At 42.5% G+C, this 17,275-nt stretch overlaps 1 protein-coding gene across 3 annotated transcripts in view; it reads left to right on the forward strand.

Moving 5' to 3' along the window:
* The window catches only part of Tbl1xr1 (TBL1X receptor 1), a 146,257-nt gene that overhangs the window by 36,104 nt on the left and 92,878 nt on the right, over nt 1-17,275 (forward strand). The window contains exon 1 of one of the 3 annotated variants that reach the window (XM_028856462.2): nt 9,299-9,372. The exons of the other annotated variants lie outside the window; for them this stretch is intronic. The gene's annotated coding sequence lies outside the window, so the exon portion shown is untranslated. Of the gene's footprint in view, nt 1-9,298; nt 9,373-17,275 lie in introns of those variants that run through there. 3 annotated transcript variants of the gene reach the window in all.

Consider the following 17,275-nt stretch of genomic DNA (forward strand, 5'->3'; position numbering starts at 1 on the left):
GTGTAGGATGTACGTGGATAGTCTTGCGTATTCAGCTAGTTTCAATCACTGGTTTGGATTAATAGAAGAATTCTTCCTCCTTACTGCTTTGGATGATTAAATTTAGACTCTGTGGCACAGGCCTTGACTACACTGCTCACCCTGAAGTGATGCTTGTGGGGGTCACCCAGCCACAGTGTATTACTTGCAGCTACCATTTCCTCCATGCCCTTTCCACTGTATGGGCAAGTGGATTCATTTGGTATCATATTCTGTCTTCTAGGACATTTCTGCAGGCCTACTGGCTATTAATTATTTTACCTTTATTGATCTGAAAGAAAGGCATTTTTGCCCTCTCTGTTGGCTAGTTTTATGTCATCCCTGACACAAGTGTCAAAGAGGTGGGAACCTCAACTTAGAAATGTGTCTTTTATTGGGCTGCAGAGAGGCCTATACAACATTTTCTTAGTGATTGATGGGAGGCCAGTCCATGGTGGGTAGGGCCACCTCTGGGCAGGTGGTCCTGGGTTCTGTGAGGAAGCAGGCTGAACAAGCCATAAGGAGCTCATTAGTAAGCAGCAACCCTCCATGACCTCTGCCTCCGCTCCTGCCTCTAGGTTCCTGCCCTGTTTGAGTTCTTGTCCTGACTTCCTTCAGTGATGAACAGTGATGTGGACGTGTAATCCAAAAAACCCTTTCTTCCCTGAGTTGCTTTTGATCGTGGTGTTTCATCACATCAATGATTACCCTGTTAAGTCACCTTCATTTTTTATTTAGTTTAAATTTTTATTACACTATTTTTTTTTTTAATTTTATATGTGTGCATGCGTTGTGGCCCATGTGTAGGGGTCAGGCAACAACTTTGTGGAGTTGGTTCTCCCAGGGATTCAGCCTTGTTTAGCCTGTGCCTCAAGGGCCTTCCCTTGCTGAGCCATGTTCCTGGCTTGTCACTTGGGTTCTAGAGTTAGCATACAGAGCAGTAGGTTTCATTATGTCTCTTGTACGTACTTTGTTCTTCCTGGTCTCTTCCCACCCTTTCAGTTGTCTTCTTTCTGCTTTTGGAGCTTGCATTCCTTTACCTGTCTCCTCCTCGGGAATTCGGTCTTTGATTGACCCCTTTCTAGCAAACCTTCCCCTCTCCCAGTATGTGTAAAAAGACTAAAATCTAGGATCTGCATATGGGAGAAAATGTGGTAGTTGACTTTCTGAGTCTGGGTTATCTTGCTTAACTCTATTGCATGTGCTTTCCTGTAAATGTTAGAATTTCTGTTTTTTATGAGGCTGAATAAAATTCCATTGTGTATGTAAACCACATTTTCTGTATGTGTTTATCAGCTTACAAGACATCTAGGCTGGTTCACTTCCTTGGGTATTACAAATATAGCACATCACTAAACAGCTCTGTGATATGTAAATCTACTGTATAAGTCTCTTTCTCTCCATGTCTACCTTTCCACCATATGCCTAGAAAGATTATCTCTGAGTCAGGTGACAGTTCAGTTTTTTAGTATTTTGAGAAACCTGAACACTAATTTCCATAGTGGCTACACTTGCTTATTTCTTTGCTGGCACTAGAGGGGTTACTCTCCCCACATGTCAGTATGTTTTTGTTCCTGTCCTCTTCTGGTTGACCATTCTGCCCACGGAGCATTGGAGTTTCAGAGCACAGTTGTACTATTTTGCAAATGGCTGAGGTTGTTGGATATTTTATTTCAAATATTTAGTCAATGTATTTCTTTAAAATAATGTTTATTATTATTTTTATTATTATTATTATTATTACTATTATTATTGTTACTTTATGTGTATGGGTTTTGCCTGCGTGTATGTCTGCACTGTGTATATGCAGTGCCCCTGGAGACCAGAATAGCACGATGGATCCCCTGGGCATATAGTCATACACAGTTGTGAGCTGCCATTGTGGGTGTTGGGTACTGAACCTGGGTCCTCAGGAAGAACAGCTCTTAACTGCTGAGCCATGACTTGAGCCCTGTTGTTTTGAGAATGTCTATTCAGTATTAATTGGGAGATTTGTTTTCTTTATATATTGTAGACATTTATTAGGCTCTGTCTAATGTCTGAGGGAGACCAGCTCCCTCTTATTCCCCCAAAATACTCTTGAGCAGGGAGAAATGAGGAATTTCTTTCATTTCTAGGTAATGTGCTTTTCTCTTAGAGTTTCTATTCTTGCTTTTTTTTGGGGTTTTTGACTATGATGTGTTTGTTATAAAGATCCTGCTTGTTTTCTGATCCTGCTTTGAGTTTAAATGCTCCCAATGTTTTCTGTCATTGTTTCTCCAAATCTGAAACTATTTTCTGGTATGCTTTCATTGAGTAGGTTTACCATGCTTTTAGTTGAATTTCAACTCCTGTATGGTGGCTGTTTGGTCTCTTGATTGTGTCTTGTCACATTCACTTGTTTCCTTTTTGACTTTTGGGTATAGTGTTTTCTCTATCTTGTACTCCATCCTTGATTCTTATCCTGGTGAGTCTGTTAATAATGTTTTCCACGTTTCTACTTTTTTTCCCTTCAAAAACCTCAATTTTCTTGTAGAATTTTCCATGTTCCTGACTTTCCCATTCATAGTGCTCATTTTCTCCCCCATTCTGCTGACCTCTGCATGTTTGTGGGTGACTGTCCTCTCCAGGTCATGGAGTGAATCTATGTTCCTTTTTATTCTCTTGAGGTTAATTTATCCTTTTTACTAGTAAGCTATTGGAGGCTTTGTTTGCATATGTGAGTGAGTTGATTTTGATTTTTTGGAGGAGTCAGGTTGCCTTGCTCTTCCTGTTTCTGCATTGAGATTTGTGCATCTATTTTCAATGTGTCCTTTGCAGTTTAACTTGGGTTCTTCTCCCTCAGTAGCCTCTGCTTGAGGGTCAGCCCTCCTCACTGAGACTTCGTCCTTCCTTCCTGTACCAGGAGCCCCCGTGGGAGCTGTGTTTGGCTCTTCAGCTGTTCTGTCACGGCTTTGGTGAATTTTCAAAGCTTATTTTCTGTCTCTTAACTGACTTACCTCCTTCCCCAGGTCATGAAGAGAGTCATCTTACTCAGGAGTGTCCTGGTTTTTGTCTGGTGTTCCCTTGGTTCTCTGTTTTGTTTCTATGTTTGTAATTTTTTTTTTTTTTTTTTTTTTTTTTTTTAATGACTAGTGGTTACGTTTTTGAAAGTCTGAAAATATCTGAATGGCAAATTTCACTTAGGAAAGCACCACTCTCAGCTAGTTTCAGGTTCTTGTCTTTTTGTGGTGGCTTCTGGCAGCACACTTGGTGGCTGACTTGGAATGCACAAGGGCAGACTCTAGGCTTAGGGTCCCATTTCAGATGTTTTCTCTGCTATCACTGTGGGACCAGAGACTTGTTTTCTGCTTTAGATTTCCCTAGGATCAGTCTGGTAATGGAACACTAGATCCCTGCTCCCCTACCGTAGTATTGGGATCATACTTAGGGCTTTAAACCATGCCAGCTCAGAAACTATTATATTCCCAGCCTCTTTTGATACTTTGTATTTTGTCACACAGTGACTGCTAAGCCTAGCTAACCTTAAACTTGTGGTCTTCCTGCCTTAACCTCCAGGTACATTGGATTACAGGCCTGTGCCACCATGGCTGGCTTCATCTTTGGTTTTTGGGACAGGTCTTGGTGTATCTCCCAAGTGCTGAGATTGGAGGCAGAGCCTCTGCTGGGCTTGTGACTGGACTGTAATTGTTCCTGATAGCTCACTTTAAATCTCAGTTCTGCCCTTCTGTTGTTGCTGTGTGTTAAATATGTGGCCTAGTTTGTGTACTGTGACCTGAACAATTTAGGGATTAGGCTTAGGGATTGTGTTGGTTTAAAAAATGATAAGTAGCCGGGCGGTGGTGGCGCACGCCTTTAATCCCAGCACTCGGGAGGCAGAGCCAGGCGGATCTCTGTGAGTTTGTTCGAGGCCAGCCTGGGCTACCAAGTGAGTTCCAGGAAAGGTGCAAACAAAGCTACACAGAGAAACCCTGTCTCGAAAAACCAAAATAAATAAATAAATAAATAAATAAATAAATAAATAAATAAATAAATAAATAAAATGATAAGTGGTGCTCGTTACTGTGCAGAAAGGTCATGAGGCATGAGCCATGACAAAACTCAATATCAGAGCTTTATTGGGGGATGGGCAGGACAAAAGAACCATGCCTGGGGAAGAAGCACATGCAGAGAACAGAGGGGGGAGGAGGGAGGGAAGGAGAGAGAGAGAGAGAGAGAGAGAGAGAGAGAGAGAGAGAGAGAGAGAGAGAGAGAGCGCAGGAGGAGAGAACAGAGAGGAAGGAGTCTGTCCAGCTTTTTAAGGATTCCTGTGAACATGCATAGGTGGGCTTACAGAGCTACGCGCCACACATGTGCCCATGCCACACGCATGTAATCACCAATGCACACTAATGACGTAAGACGAAAGACCCCTTGCTTAGCTGCTGAACTGTGCATGTGTGGGCATGCAGCTGGAATGGAGGCAGAATCCTAATAAATTAACTTCCCCGGAGTGATGGGCAACAAAGAACCATCTATAGGTTCAGAAAAGCTTAAGAGTTGGTGGGCAGAGGGCATTGAAGACGATGCCTTTCACCTAACACCTTAGAAAGTGCTTGCCACCTCCCTTGTTTATTGTCTTCAGTTTAGCTTAGAACTGTACTACCCAATGTTTCAAACATGCGATTTTGGGTGGGAATTGGAAAGACTGCAGTGCTTTGGAGCACTAGTAAAGAGGGCTAAGTCTGACTCCAAGGCACACACGAGGCATACACAATCCTCAGGACAGGGTTGAAGGGTAATAAGATAGTGACAGTGCTCTGTCCATGTGTGTATAAAGTAGAAATTAGAGTTTCATGAAAAAGTATTTGCCTTTATGTGATTGACACACTCATATTTTCTATTTTGTTTAAAAAGGGATCTGACTTGGATGGGTATAGTGCTTCATGCCTATAATCCTAGGATTTGAGAAACTGAGGCAGGAGGACTGTGAGGTCTAGACCAGCCTGAGCCGCACAGTTAGATTTCCCCTACCCCGATGCATATGGCCCATTAAGTTTGTTTCATGATGTATACCAATTGGTTGAGTTACACAGTTTAAAAAACAGAATGAGTCTTGGAGTAATGGGAAGGTAGAACACGTTGGAAGCTAGAGAATGTTAGGTTCCAGGTTAACCGTCTTAAGGCATTCCCTTGTCTCTTTTTGCATCCATAAATTGGAAATAACATATTTACATACACATACAACATAGCTAAATTTTGAGGGGTACATAAATACATATAAAGTGCTGAGACACATTAGGAACGATGTATTTAATAATTAGAACTTGTCTGTTATTGTTCATTTTGTTATAGTCCAGCTAGTAGACACTTCCATTTAAACATGAGTCTTTTCTTTTGGGGTGTAACTGTTTCCCCTACAGAAATAGACAGGTAAACCTGTTGTGCTCTGTGAGAAGGATGTTCCTGTATTAGAAATATGAGGAAGTTAGTGTGGGAATTAAAGGTGTGGTGTCTCTCCAGTTGTCTCCAGCTCACAGGTCCATAGGCAGCTAAGGGAAAATGGGGTGCCGTCACACCTGGGAGGTGTGTGCAGCAATAGCTGGTGCATCCCCTGGTGGCTTTATCACGAGCTCTATAACAGGGTCTGCTTAGGGTCTGACTTCTCTGTGTTCTAAGCATGTTCTCTGAAGCCTTTGCTTCTGATGGTTTCTAGACACCCTTCTGATGAGTTGAGGTTCTGACCATCCTTTTATGCGTCTCTGCTCTTGCTTCTCTTGTAGGTCACTAGTATTAAGCTTAGTTGTTTAGAACATTTGAGTATTTTTCTGTGGTTCAAATTAAAAATGTAAAAAAGTCTATGCAGTAAAGGGGCTTCCACACCAGTTCCCAGGGCCTTGGGTTTACTCCCTGCAGCAAGCTGTGCTGTTAGTTCTTGAGAGCCCTTCCAGAGGTGATGGCGTCATATGCAAGAGTGTAAGATGCTCTTTCAACTCTTTCTTTTTTTTTTTTGTTTCTTCCAGTTAAAGCTTTATTGTAAGGAACTTGAGAAACAAAACAAAAACATGCCGCAAGAGATTAGCCTTACAGTCTGTATATCTAAGTGAGTTTCTATACAGTTAGAACATCTGTTTTGGAGCTCTGGAACTTCACATTGGCTTTTACATTTTCACTAGCAGAGATATTTTTATGCACTTGTCCATAACAAAAACAAAAAAAGTGTGACAGGGTTAAAGTTAGAAAGACAGTTAGTTTGATATCCTCCTTCATGACTTGTAGCCTTAAAAAAAAAACTTTATTATACACAGTTTTGCCTATCAACCTTTCCCCCTTTAGCTTAATAATATGTTAGGATCAGGCCCGTAAGTGCAACTGAAAGCTGTGTTTTTATTTTTTTGACTAGATGTGTAGTATTGCCAGGCCTATATTATTGTACATGTTTGTTGCATGAATCTTCAAAGTTCTTATTAATAAAATCAAACCCGAGGCCAGTTATTGGGGTCAATGCTGGTAGATCAGAGAGACAGAACAAGCCACAGCTATTTCACCTTGCCAATTCCTCAGCTGGTCCTGTTTCCTCAGACTGGAAGCTTCTGTGTCCTCATCCCAATGGCTCTCGGCTGAACTGCTGCTTAAAAGCCCGAATGCTTAACCAGCCAAATGCTGAACCAGCCAAATGCTTCTAGTTTCTGGTCCTCACGCCTTATATAACTTTCTGTTTTCTACCATCACTCCCTAGGATTAAAGGCATGAGTCACCATGCCTGGCTGTTTCCAATGTGGCCTTGAACTCACAGAGATCCCAGATGGATTTCTGCCTCTGGAATGCTAGGATTAAAGGCGTGTGCTATCACTGCCTAACTAGTGGCTTTTCTGTTCTCTGACCCCAGATAAGTTTATTAAGGTACACAATATTTTGGGGAACACAATACCACCACACATGTTATCTTGTTCATTTTGATAATGTTGCCATGAATAAAATTGGGAACAAGTTATTTTAGTGAGTGTGAGCACATTTTGGAGGATAAATTCACTGAAATTTTAATCAAAATCAAAACAAATATATGTGCTTTTGCATTTGACTGTCAGGTGCTTTCTCCCTGGAGGTTCTGTGATGGGCACTCTACATGCAAGTATCGTGTACATGCGACCCCGATGTCTAACAAACTGCAAGATAAAGCTTGGATCATATACAAAAGAAGACAGGTTTCACACAGTTGAAAGACCTGTGTAACTGCTGATCTAGTCAAGTCTCCAGCCTCTGGCTTACATCCTTGCCCTGTTTCTTACTTGAAATGATCCTGAAGCCTGAATGCTTACCTGTGATTCATTTTGCTCAGCTATACACCTGAGAATCATGTAAATTACATCAAAAGTTCTTCATGAGATCTGTCTCTCCCCCCCTCCCCGCTCCTTTTAAGATGAGGTGTCTCGCTTGGGCTTGTCTGGAATTCCTTATACAGCCCAAGAAGACAGTGGGTTTGTGGTGCTCCTGTCCCGCATCCTGAGTGTTGGGGTTATAGGCATGCTCTGTCTGTGTGGTCCGTCAGATCACACTCAGTGCACACTAGGCAAGCACTGCCAGCTGAGTTACAGACCTTAGTGAAATCTGCATTTGCTTTCTCTTACCAGGAAGATTAAATGCCATTTATGTTTTAACTTTCATCATTTTTATGTTCCAAAAATGCTTTATTTCCTGCACCCATGTGAAACAGGATTGTTTCCTCTATGACTCTCTCTTTATATAAATAAGGTATGAGTTGTAATGATTTTCTTCATTGAATCACCCCCCTCCCCTTTCTTTTTTAAAGGAAAAACAAGGAGATAGGGTCGCACCATATACCTATGGCTGTCCTGGACCTTGTTATGTTAGACCACCAGGCTGGCGCCAAACACACACACACACACACACACACACACACACACACACACACACACACACACACACTATGATGACTTAAAGGTGCAGAAAGCACAAGAAGTGAAAAGGATGAAATACCTGGAGCTGGTTTCAGAGGGTGGTGGCCGCTGCCTAAGATTGAAAAAAGGTGGTGAATCTGCATCATGGACAGAAGATTTTCAAAGTACTTGATTGAATTTACAAAAAACAATTGAATTACATACTAATTTATAATTGTCCGCTTCAAGTAATACTAAATGAATATTAATTTCACAATTTTTATTTTCATAATTGTAACAACATTTTCAGTGTTTTGATAGCTTTATAGATGTCATGAACAATTGCCACCAATTAAGGATGATTTTGCAGCCCTACACTAGCATCTGAAATATCACTAAACCATACTTTCCGAGCTCCTTAAATTGATTTTAAGGAGTCCATTTGAGCTGAGTTTTCCACAGCTATTTCTTAAGTGTTAGAAATGGGAGCATGAAACATAATTAGGGCTGGTGAGATGGCTGAGTAGGTAAAGGTGCTTGCTGCCAAGCCTAATGACCTGAGTTGGATTCCTGGAAGCAAGGAGAGAACTGACTCCCATAAGTTTCCCTCTGACTTCTATGCGCTCTCGCTCGCGCGCGCTCTCTCTCTCTCTCTCTCACACACACACACACACACACACACACACCTTAAAAACTGTAAGTAGTAGACACATATACAATAATAAAAATGTAAAAGTATTTGAAAAACTGTAAATAATAGGTAGGCCCTTATGTTCTTTCACAGTCTACAATGGGCAGACAGGCAGATAAGATATTAAACAGTTACCTACAGATGTCACAGAGTGATTGTAATGCATGATACTGCAAATGAGATAAATTTTAAACATTCAGGGCTCCTGAATCTTTTGTGCTTTCTGTGATATTAGCTATACCATGGAAGAATGATTCTCCTTCTGAAGGGAATTTGTGGGCACTGGGCACACAAATTGAACCTTTGTAGTACTCATGTTGAGACAGGCTACAGCAAAGGGGTGTTTGCCTATGTTTTGAGACAGGGCTGTAGCTTGGCTGGCCTAAAAAAAAAGACCACAATGTCTGGCCTCAAACTCTAGACCCTTCTGTGCCCTCTTTCCCAGTGCTGGGATAAAAGACATGTGCTGTCAGGCTTATTTATTTTAATTAGGCGTGTATGTATGTGCGTGCGTGCGTGCGTGCATGCGTGTATGTCCGTGTGTCCATGTCCATCCCTGGCTGGTGGAGAACACACTTTGTATTCAGGCTGGGTTAATTTTACAGAGCTCCTGAGTGATCAAATTAAAGTTACCAAGCCCCACGCAGAGATATTTATTGCATCATGTCTTGTCAGTGACACATTAATCTTGAAAACAAATGACCTTTTATTTTACACACATTCATTTTTTAAGGTAACTAGGTTAACTGGCCCACTGACAGTGCTGGTTACGTGGAGGTCCTGCGCTGCCCTCCTCTTACAGTCCAGGTAAGTGCAGTCCTGTGGGAAGGGTTTTGTTCCGTTTCTCTCTTCTAAGTCTCATCATGATTTTTTGTTGTTGTTGTCCTTGTGGGATGCAGTCAAGGACACATTACTGTAATTGGTATGCTGAGCACACTTTTCAATGTTGGGAGGTTTTCTTGGAATCCTAAGGTACCACGCTACATAGAATTCCGTTCGGTAGGTGAGATGGACTGCCTAAGCACATGAATCAGATTGTCTCTTTTTTTTAAATCAAATTTATAGATGTACAACAAAAGATTGATATCTTTCTTACAAGAGATGTTTAGAAAAAGAAAGAGCCTGCTGCTAACACTAAGATACCTGTACGCCGCTGTACCTTCCTGGGGTTCAGGACATACTGTGAATAGAGCAGCAGTGTCTCATGTGTTAGGTTTCATCTTTCATTTGGTTCTTTTTGTATATTGAGGCAGTTACTTGTTTGTCCAGTAAATACAATGGAAATCTTACTATGATGAAGCAGGTAGTAGGCACTCGCAGATTTTCCCCATTCCTTCTCCAGTTGATCCGTGTTTGGTCTTGAGGACTCAAGAATGAGATAAATAGATAATTCTAAAATGTAGCTGAGCCTGATGTGAATGCTTGGTTCACAGTTGACAGACCCGTGATTTGTGCTTAAGGAACAAATTCAGTAACAACTTTGTTGTCCTGATAAGTGTAGATCTCTTTGTGCTCAGATCTGTCAGAAGAAGGCCGAGTGGTCCCTGGTTGCTGTCACCAGAGGTTCTGAAACTCGGCTGGTTGGGCAGCCTTTTTCAGCCTCCATACACGTCTGAGGTAGGTGGAGACAAAGATACTGGTCAATAGGATGAGTTGTGTGTGAATATAGTCACCATATGGTGAGTTGGAGATCCATACAGTGGTCCCTGGAGGCACACACTGAATTCTGACTTCTGTAGCCCTGTGAGAACCCCAGAAGGCCTTCAGTGATTTGTAACATCCTCAGTTGCCTGGTGTGGTGGGTGCTATGGCATTGGCTGTGTTTCTGGTTCTATAGTATGTAGCTGTGGTCTCCCAAAGTTCCACTAACCATTCAGTGTGGTCTCTTTCTTGGTAAATGCCGCCTGGAAGGGCTCTAAGTTGGTCCTTGAGGCCTACACCCTTTGATCAGGTTATAAATAATTTCAGTCTATACCTTGAACACACTACACAGGGCAGTTAGTCCAGGGTCAGGATTTGGCCTTACACTGGACTAGGGATCTTTATGGCTGCTTAATATTTATTGCTGGGCAGGGGGTCACTGAGCCTGAGCTCCCCACCCCAGCCATCGGAAGTCCTTCTGCTTTAGGTTTGTTGGTTTTTCTCCCTTCTGGCTGGTTGAGCTGCAGCCAGTACCTGGACTTGAGGGAGATGGCTGTGTCTCCAGTGTCACCAGCAGTCTCTGAGGGCGTGTCTTGTGGATGGCCAGCTGGGGCTTCACTGTGCCTGAAAAAATGGAAGTAAAACCAGTGCTCCCCACTGCTGGTCGTGGAGTACTTTTAAGACTCCCACCACAGCAGAAGTTACTTCTCAGGTTGAGTCCTCATTAGTAGCATTTAATTTTCAGGGACTTCTACAAAATGTAGACCTCGCTGGCCAAGCCCTTCTCCCCTCACACACACACTTTATCTCTTTATTTTGAGACTCCTGGCACACCTACTTAGGTTATAGGTATGATCACTGCCTATATCCATACTAACCAACAAAAGCTCCCACCCCCCAAATATAGTAAATACCCTTATTGATTCTTTGGGAATTTCACATCGTGCACCCTGATCACTTCTCAGTTCTTCCGTGTCCACCTCCCCTTGTGACCCCCAAACAAAGAAACAAAGTCCAGTTTGTGTTCTTTGTGTACTCATTGGAGCATGGTCAAACTTTCAGTGGCCTGCCCCTTCAGTAGAACAGAGTGCTTCCCTCCCAGAACCCTGCTAGATCCATCCGTTGTGGAGAGCTACACTTCAGTGTCCTTAGAACACTTTCAGGGTTCTCTTCCATGGCTTCCTGTTGAGGCTGCTACGTTTTTATGGGGGAGTGGTTGGGGTGGGACTAGGGGTTGTCAGAGGAGCCTTCCATGTTCCTCTTTCTCAACTGCGTTTGCAGTCATCGATACCACAGGCAGCTTCCTTGTGCTTTACAGTCGTGGGCTTCCACATGGTTCTGGCAACAACACAGACCACGAATATGGCTCCCGGCTACAGTGAGACCACAGACCCAGGCGAGGCCCTTGGAGGCTGCCTGGACCATGGGCATCAGCATGTTCTCAGGTGGCAGTGCAGGCCACTTATATCAGTATGGCCCCAGGTGGCAGCATGGCTGGCAGACATCAATATGGCTTCAGGCTGTGGCCAAGCCATTCTTAAATTCTGTGTTGCAGCATGTGGCTTTTGGAGACAGGGTCTTAGCTATGTAGCTAGTGGTACCTCACTAGAGTTTTTATCAAATTCTTCTAAAGCCAGGCCAGACACTGACAGATCTGCAGCATGTTGAGTTAAGGTGTTCCTGCCACAGTTGTTGCTCTCTTTTCCAAGAGGGTTTTCTTTTCTTTCTTTTTTCTTTTTTCTCTTTTGTGGTTTTTTGAGACAGGGTTTCTCTGTGTAGCTTTGTGCCTTTCCTGGATCTCACTCTGTAGCCCAGGCTGGCCTCGAACTCACAGAGATCCACCTGGCTCTGCCTCCCGAGTGCCTGGATTAAAGGTGTGCACCACCACTGCCCGGCCCCAAGAGGGTGTTCTTGTGAGCCTTTTCCTTCTGAATTAGAACTTGAGAGCTTCACTTGATCGTTGCTCCACCACCTTGCTTCCTCTACTGCGTAGAGACTCAAAGCCAAGGCCATTGGCTTCTCTGTGCTCTCAGCCACAGTTCAAGCTTGCTTCAGTTTTGCTGATCTTGTTCAGACAACACTTTTGGGGTGTCTTGCTCATCAGTGTGCCTGCACACTGGGTGAGTGTGGACTCCAGCTGAGCGTTGGGTTTCACTCTCCATCCTGCACTTCAGAGCTGGTGGGTCAGCTAGACTGGCTATATTGTTTCCAATGCAATGTGGCACTAGCAATGCCTGGTCCTTGCCTTCCTAAACCCATTACGCTGTGTGCGCCCCTCGCCCCTTACAGTGAGCTCTTGTATCCAGAAGTCTGTTCTGAGGTGACAGTTTGACCTGCATCAAGAACAGTGACCCAGCATCAGGTTCTAGTAGGAGTGGTACAGCCTGCTCATGCTGTACCACAGTACATACTTGTGTGTACGCCCAGTGTGCACCTATGATTCATTAGGAATATCCTCAGATTGATCCACATCCATCCTCAGAATGGGTGCTCTTTAGCCCTGGGTCATGCACAAGCACTGGCTTCCTTCTTTGTGTCTGGGTCAAAGGGTATCTTGGTTCTGAAGCTGCAGTGGTCTCCACCTTTCAGCTCTGCATGCTGCTTTTGGGTTGTTACCTACATAGCCCCTGGGCTGCTTCCCTTGTATCTTAATTCTGTTACTGAATGAACACCCATTTGATAAGTGATTGCTGGGTCCTTAGTATTACATGTTTTTTTCTCCAAAGGATAATCTGAGATGATCTTGAAGTGTAATAGCTCTGAGGGTCTGGGTAGTAGAATTTAGAGCTCCTGGTAACTTGTTGAGAAATGCTGTTGGTATGACTCAGCTGTGCTTTAGCAGGTCTTCTGCCTCTGTAGAGGAGCAGGAGTTTCCAGCCCAAATAGTCTTAAAATGTGCTTTTTGTTTTTTGTTTTATCAGGACAGTATAACTGTTAACTGCTCCATACTCTTGTTAAAGTCATTCTTTTCAAGCTGGTTATGTATGCATAAAATCTTGTCACTTTGAAGAGTAATTTTGAAACAAAATTATTTAAAATTTAAAACTACCTTTGTGTGTATACTGTGTGTGTGTATATACTGTGTGTGTATGTGTATACTGTGTGTGTACTGTATGTGTGTGTGTACTGTGTATGTATACTGTGTGTGTATACTGTGTATACTGTATGTATATACTGTGTGTGTGTACTGTGTGTGATGTGTGTGTATACTGTGTGTGTACTGTATGTGTATACTGTGTGTGTACTGTATGTGTATACTGTGTGTGTACTGTATGTGTATACTGTGTGTGTATACTGTGTGTGTACTGTATGTATGTACTGTGTATACTGTATGTATATACTGTGTGTGTATGCTGTGTGTGTATACTGTGTGTGTACTGTATGTGTATACTGTGTGTGTATACTGTGTGTGTACTATATGTGTATACTGTGTGTGTATACTGTTGTGTGTACTGTATGTATATACTGTGTGTGTATGCTGTGTGTGTGTACTGTATGTGTATACTGTGTGTGTACTGTGTGTGTATACTGTGTGTGTACTGTATGTATACTGTGTGTACTATATATGTATACTGTGTGTATACTGTGTGTGTATACTGTGTGTGTATACTGTGTGTATACTGTGTGTGTGTATACTGTGTGTGTACTGTATGTGTATACTGTGTGTGTACTGTATGTATATACTGTGTGTGTATGCTGTGTGTGTATACTGTGTGTGTACTGTATGTGTATACTGTGTGTGTACTGTGTGTGTATACTGTGTGTACTGTATGTGTATACTGTGTGTGTACTGTATGTGTATACTGTGTGTGTATACTGTGTGTATGTTGTTATACTGTGTGTGTACTGTATGTGTATACTGTGTGTGTATACTGTGTGTGTACTGTGTGTGTATACTGTGTGTACTGTATGTGTATACTGTGTGTGTACTGTATGTGTATACTGTGTGTGTATACTGTGTGTGTACTGTGTGTGTATACTGTGTGTGTACTGTATGTGTATACTGTGTGTGTACTGTGTGTGTACTGTGTGTGTACTGTGTGTGTGTATACTGAGTACATATAGTGTATGTACTGTACGTGTATGTACACACGAATGTTACAGCATCACACCAGTAAGGGTCAACTCAAGGCAGTCAGTTCTCCCCTTCCATCATATGGGTCAGAGGCAGGTCGTGAGACTTGATGGTAAGCCCCTGCTGAGCTGTCTCACCGGCCTGAAGGATAAATTCTTTATTTTTAAATTTAGAAGTCTAAGAATTGGATTACTTCAAGGAGCTATTAGAGTTACCACGAAGACAAAATTACCAGCACTTCTCCTTCCCACATTATGTATACTTTTTCATTCATACCTAGAATTTATTTTTTATTTTATTTTTTTCATTCATAACTAGAATTTATTTTTTATTTTATCTTATTTATTTTGAGATAGAGTCTTATTATGTAGCCTGGGTCTTACAGGCTGGCCTGGGATTCTAGGTGTAGACCAGACTGGCCTAAAACTCAGAGATACCCTCCTGAATGCTTGGAGTAAAGATGTGTGCTATCATGCATGGCCCCACGTAGAATTTAAAATGAGCTATTGTAGTAATTGGTAATGTGTATGAACAGGTCACATACCTTGGTGTCAGTTACATAGTCAGTATTGTAAGTATTGAACTGCCAGCATAGGGTCTGCCCCAGGTATATTGTTACCCATATCCAACAGCTGGAGCTGGGTGTTAGTCTCTCTTCACAGTTTCTCCTGGTGGGCACTTTGGGCCATAGAGTCTCTGGTATGTGACACTGAGCGTTCCTTCCTGTGCATGCTGATCGATCCTCTGCGTGCTCCATGGAATGCCTGTTTGCATTGTACAGTTGCTTCTTTCTTACAAAATTGTAGGACTTGTTCATATATTATAGATACAAAGTCTGTAGCTGAAAGTTTTCCTGTGTCCAGCCCGGTCCTGTAGCTGCTCAGACCCAAATAAACACACAGAGCCTTATATTACTTTTAATCTGTATGGCCCAATGGCTCAGGCTTCTCACTAGCTAGCTCTTACATCTTAAATTAACTCATTTCTATAAATCTGTACTTTGGCATGTGGCTTGTGTCTTACCGGTACTTTACATCTGGCTTCTCTTGGTGGTGGCTAGCAGTGTCTTCTCTGCTCTGTCTTTCTCCTTCCCAGAATTCTCCTTGTCTACTTATCCTGCCTATAATTCCTGCCTGGCTATTGGCCAATCAGCATTTTGTTAAACCAGTGTACAGAAGCATTATTCCACAGCAAAGTCCCTATAGAGCAATTCACTGGTTTCTTCTTCCTAGGTTGCCTTCTCATGCCCTTTGAACTAGAAAGTTGAAAACTTAGGATGCCAGTTTTTTCCTTTGGCTGTTGTTGGATTTAACCCTATTTAAGAAAACAGTGCCTTACTCCAGGTCATAAAGACGGCTTTCTTTCTTTTTTTCTTTTTCTTTTGCCTCCAGCTCAGGCTGCAATGATTCTTTATACGTAGGAAATTGTCTTGTGCCAGTGTCATCTTTCAGCCCCCTTTACCACAGGCTCTCATGAACGTGGTTGTCCTTTGAGACCACATCTTGCCTTTTAGCTCAGACTGGCCTGAAGTGCGTATTCACACCTCAGATTCCTGAGGACCAGGAGTCCAGGCACCAGCCAACACTTCCTCACAAGTTTTCTAGTAACTTAAATAACTTAACACTTAAATGGATCATGAGTTATCCTACTATCTCATTGTCCAAATTAAGAGGGTAAACAGTAAATATTGAAGGAAGCTTGCTGTAAATAAGGACCTGTTGTGTGGTAGCAGTCACTTGAGAAGGAAACAGACTGGAACACATTGGGTTTCTGATTTTTTCTTCTTCCAGAAAGTAGGTTTTTGTAGTTGTTACATTCAAATTTCAAAACTGAAACTAAAGTATTTACATTCAGAGATGAGAGACTGAGAGAAAGACAGGCTTTCTAGGAGTTTGAGGAGAGGTAAGCTTGTTGGAGTAGCTCCTAAGCCTCCAATTAGAAGTTACAGGTGAATCCCAGAGAAGAGATGGCTGATTGTAATTGTCTGGTAGGGCAGACTCAAGTAACTTGCAGTCAGCAGAAAGGATTGTGCACTAGCCCAGGGGCCATGCCCTGGCTCACTGGGTTACTCTCTAGGCTGTTTGTTAGGGTTTCCATTTCCTTTCTAGGTGACACCCCCATTTCATGAGCTTTTCCCCTCAAGGCTCATCCTCTCCTAAACTGTGACACGTAGTGAAATGAGGGCAAGAAAAGTGAGAGGTTTTGTCTCAAGTGACTGAATTGTGGGAGGACACGGTGTTTGATTAGCATTGTTATGTGTCATCCTGGAGGTCGGTGTCAGAGCCTGTTCCTTTTTCCTGATCAAAGTAATCTTGTTTCCCAGGTACTGCAAAGGGATCTGCCTTCTACCTTGACATTGCTGGGATTGTAGGCATGTGCCACCATATCCCGCTTTTTACAGGTTCCCCATGAACCCAGGTCCTGATGATGTGTGCATGGCAAGCACTCTCCAGCTTGGATCATCCCTGCAGCCCTGTTGTTCTCTTGATGATACAGGTTGAGTGGACTGAGTGTGTAATTGCCCAGTTTTCAGGCATAGCAATTTGAGAATCTGAATTTTAGCTGTAAGGTTTGAGCTCCAGAGTACTATATTTTTCAAAATAAGTTTGGGATCAAATGTGTGTATGTGCACACACATGCATACATATTAATTCGAAGTGATAGTGTTTGAATGGTCTCTGTCCTCTTCCTTTTTTCTTGTTTGCTGTTATTTTTTGGCTTTGCTGGAGATAGAACCCAAGGCTTTCCGCAGTTTAACCAGCAGTGTACTGCTGAGCCACACCCCCAGCCCTTTGAAGTAAGGAAATCTTTGTGGAGTAGTCCTTATGTGTTGGCTAAAATCTATTTTTTTCTTGTTGAATTTTAGGTGTTTTCTCTTGTCATAGATTTTCTAGATTCTCATTTTGAGCAAAGCTTGGAATTTCTTGGATAGGAACAATTTGCATAAAAACTTTTTTTTGAAGTGTTGTAGGCATGTGCAGTGGAGAACCTGTG

The sequence above is a fragment of the Peromyscus leucopus genome, chromosome 6 (assembly GCF_004664715.2).
Source record: "Peromyscus leucopus breed LL Stock chromosome 6, UCI_PerLeu_2.1, whole genome shotgun sequence".
Lineage (NCBI taxonomy): Eukaryota > Metazoa > Chordata > Mammalia > Rodentia > Cricetidae > Peromyscus > Peromyscus leucopus.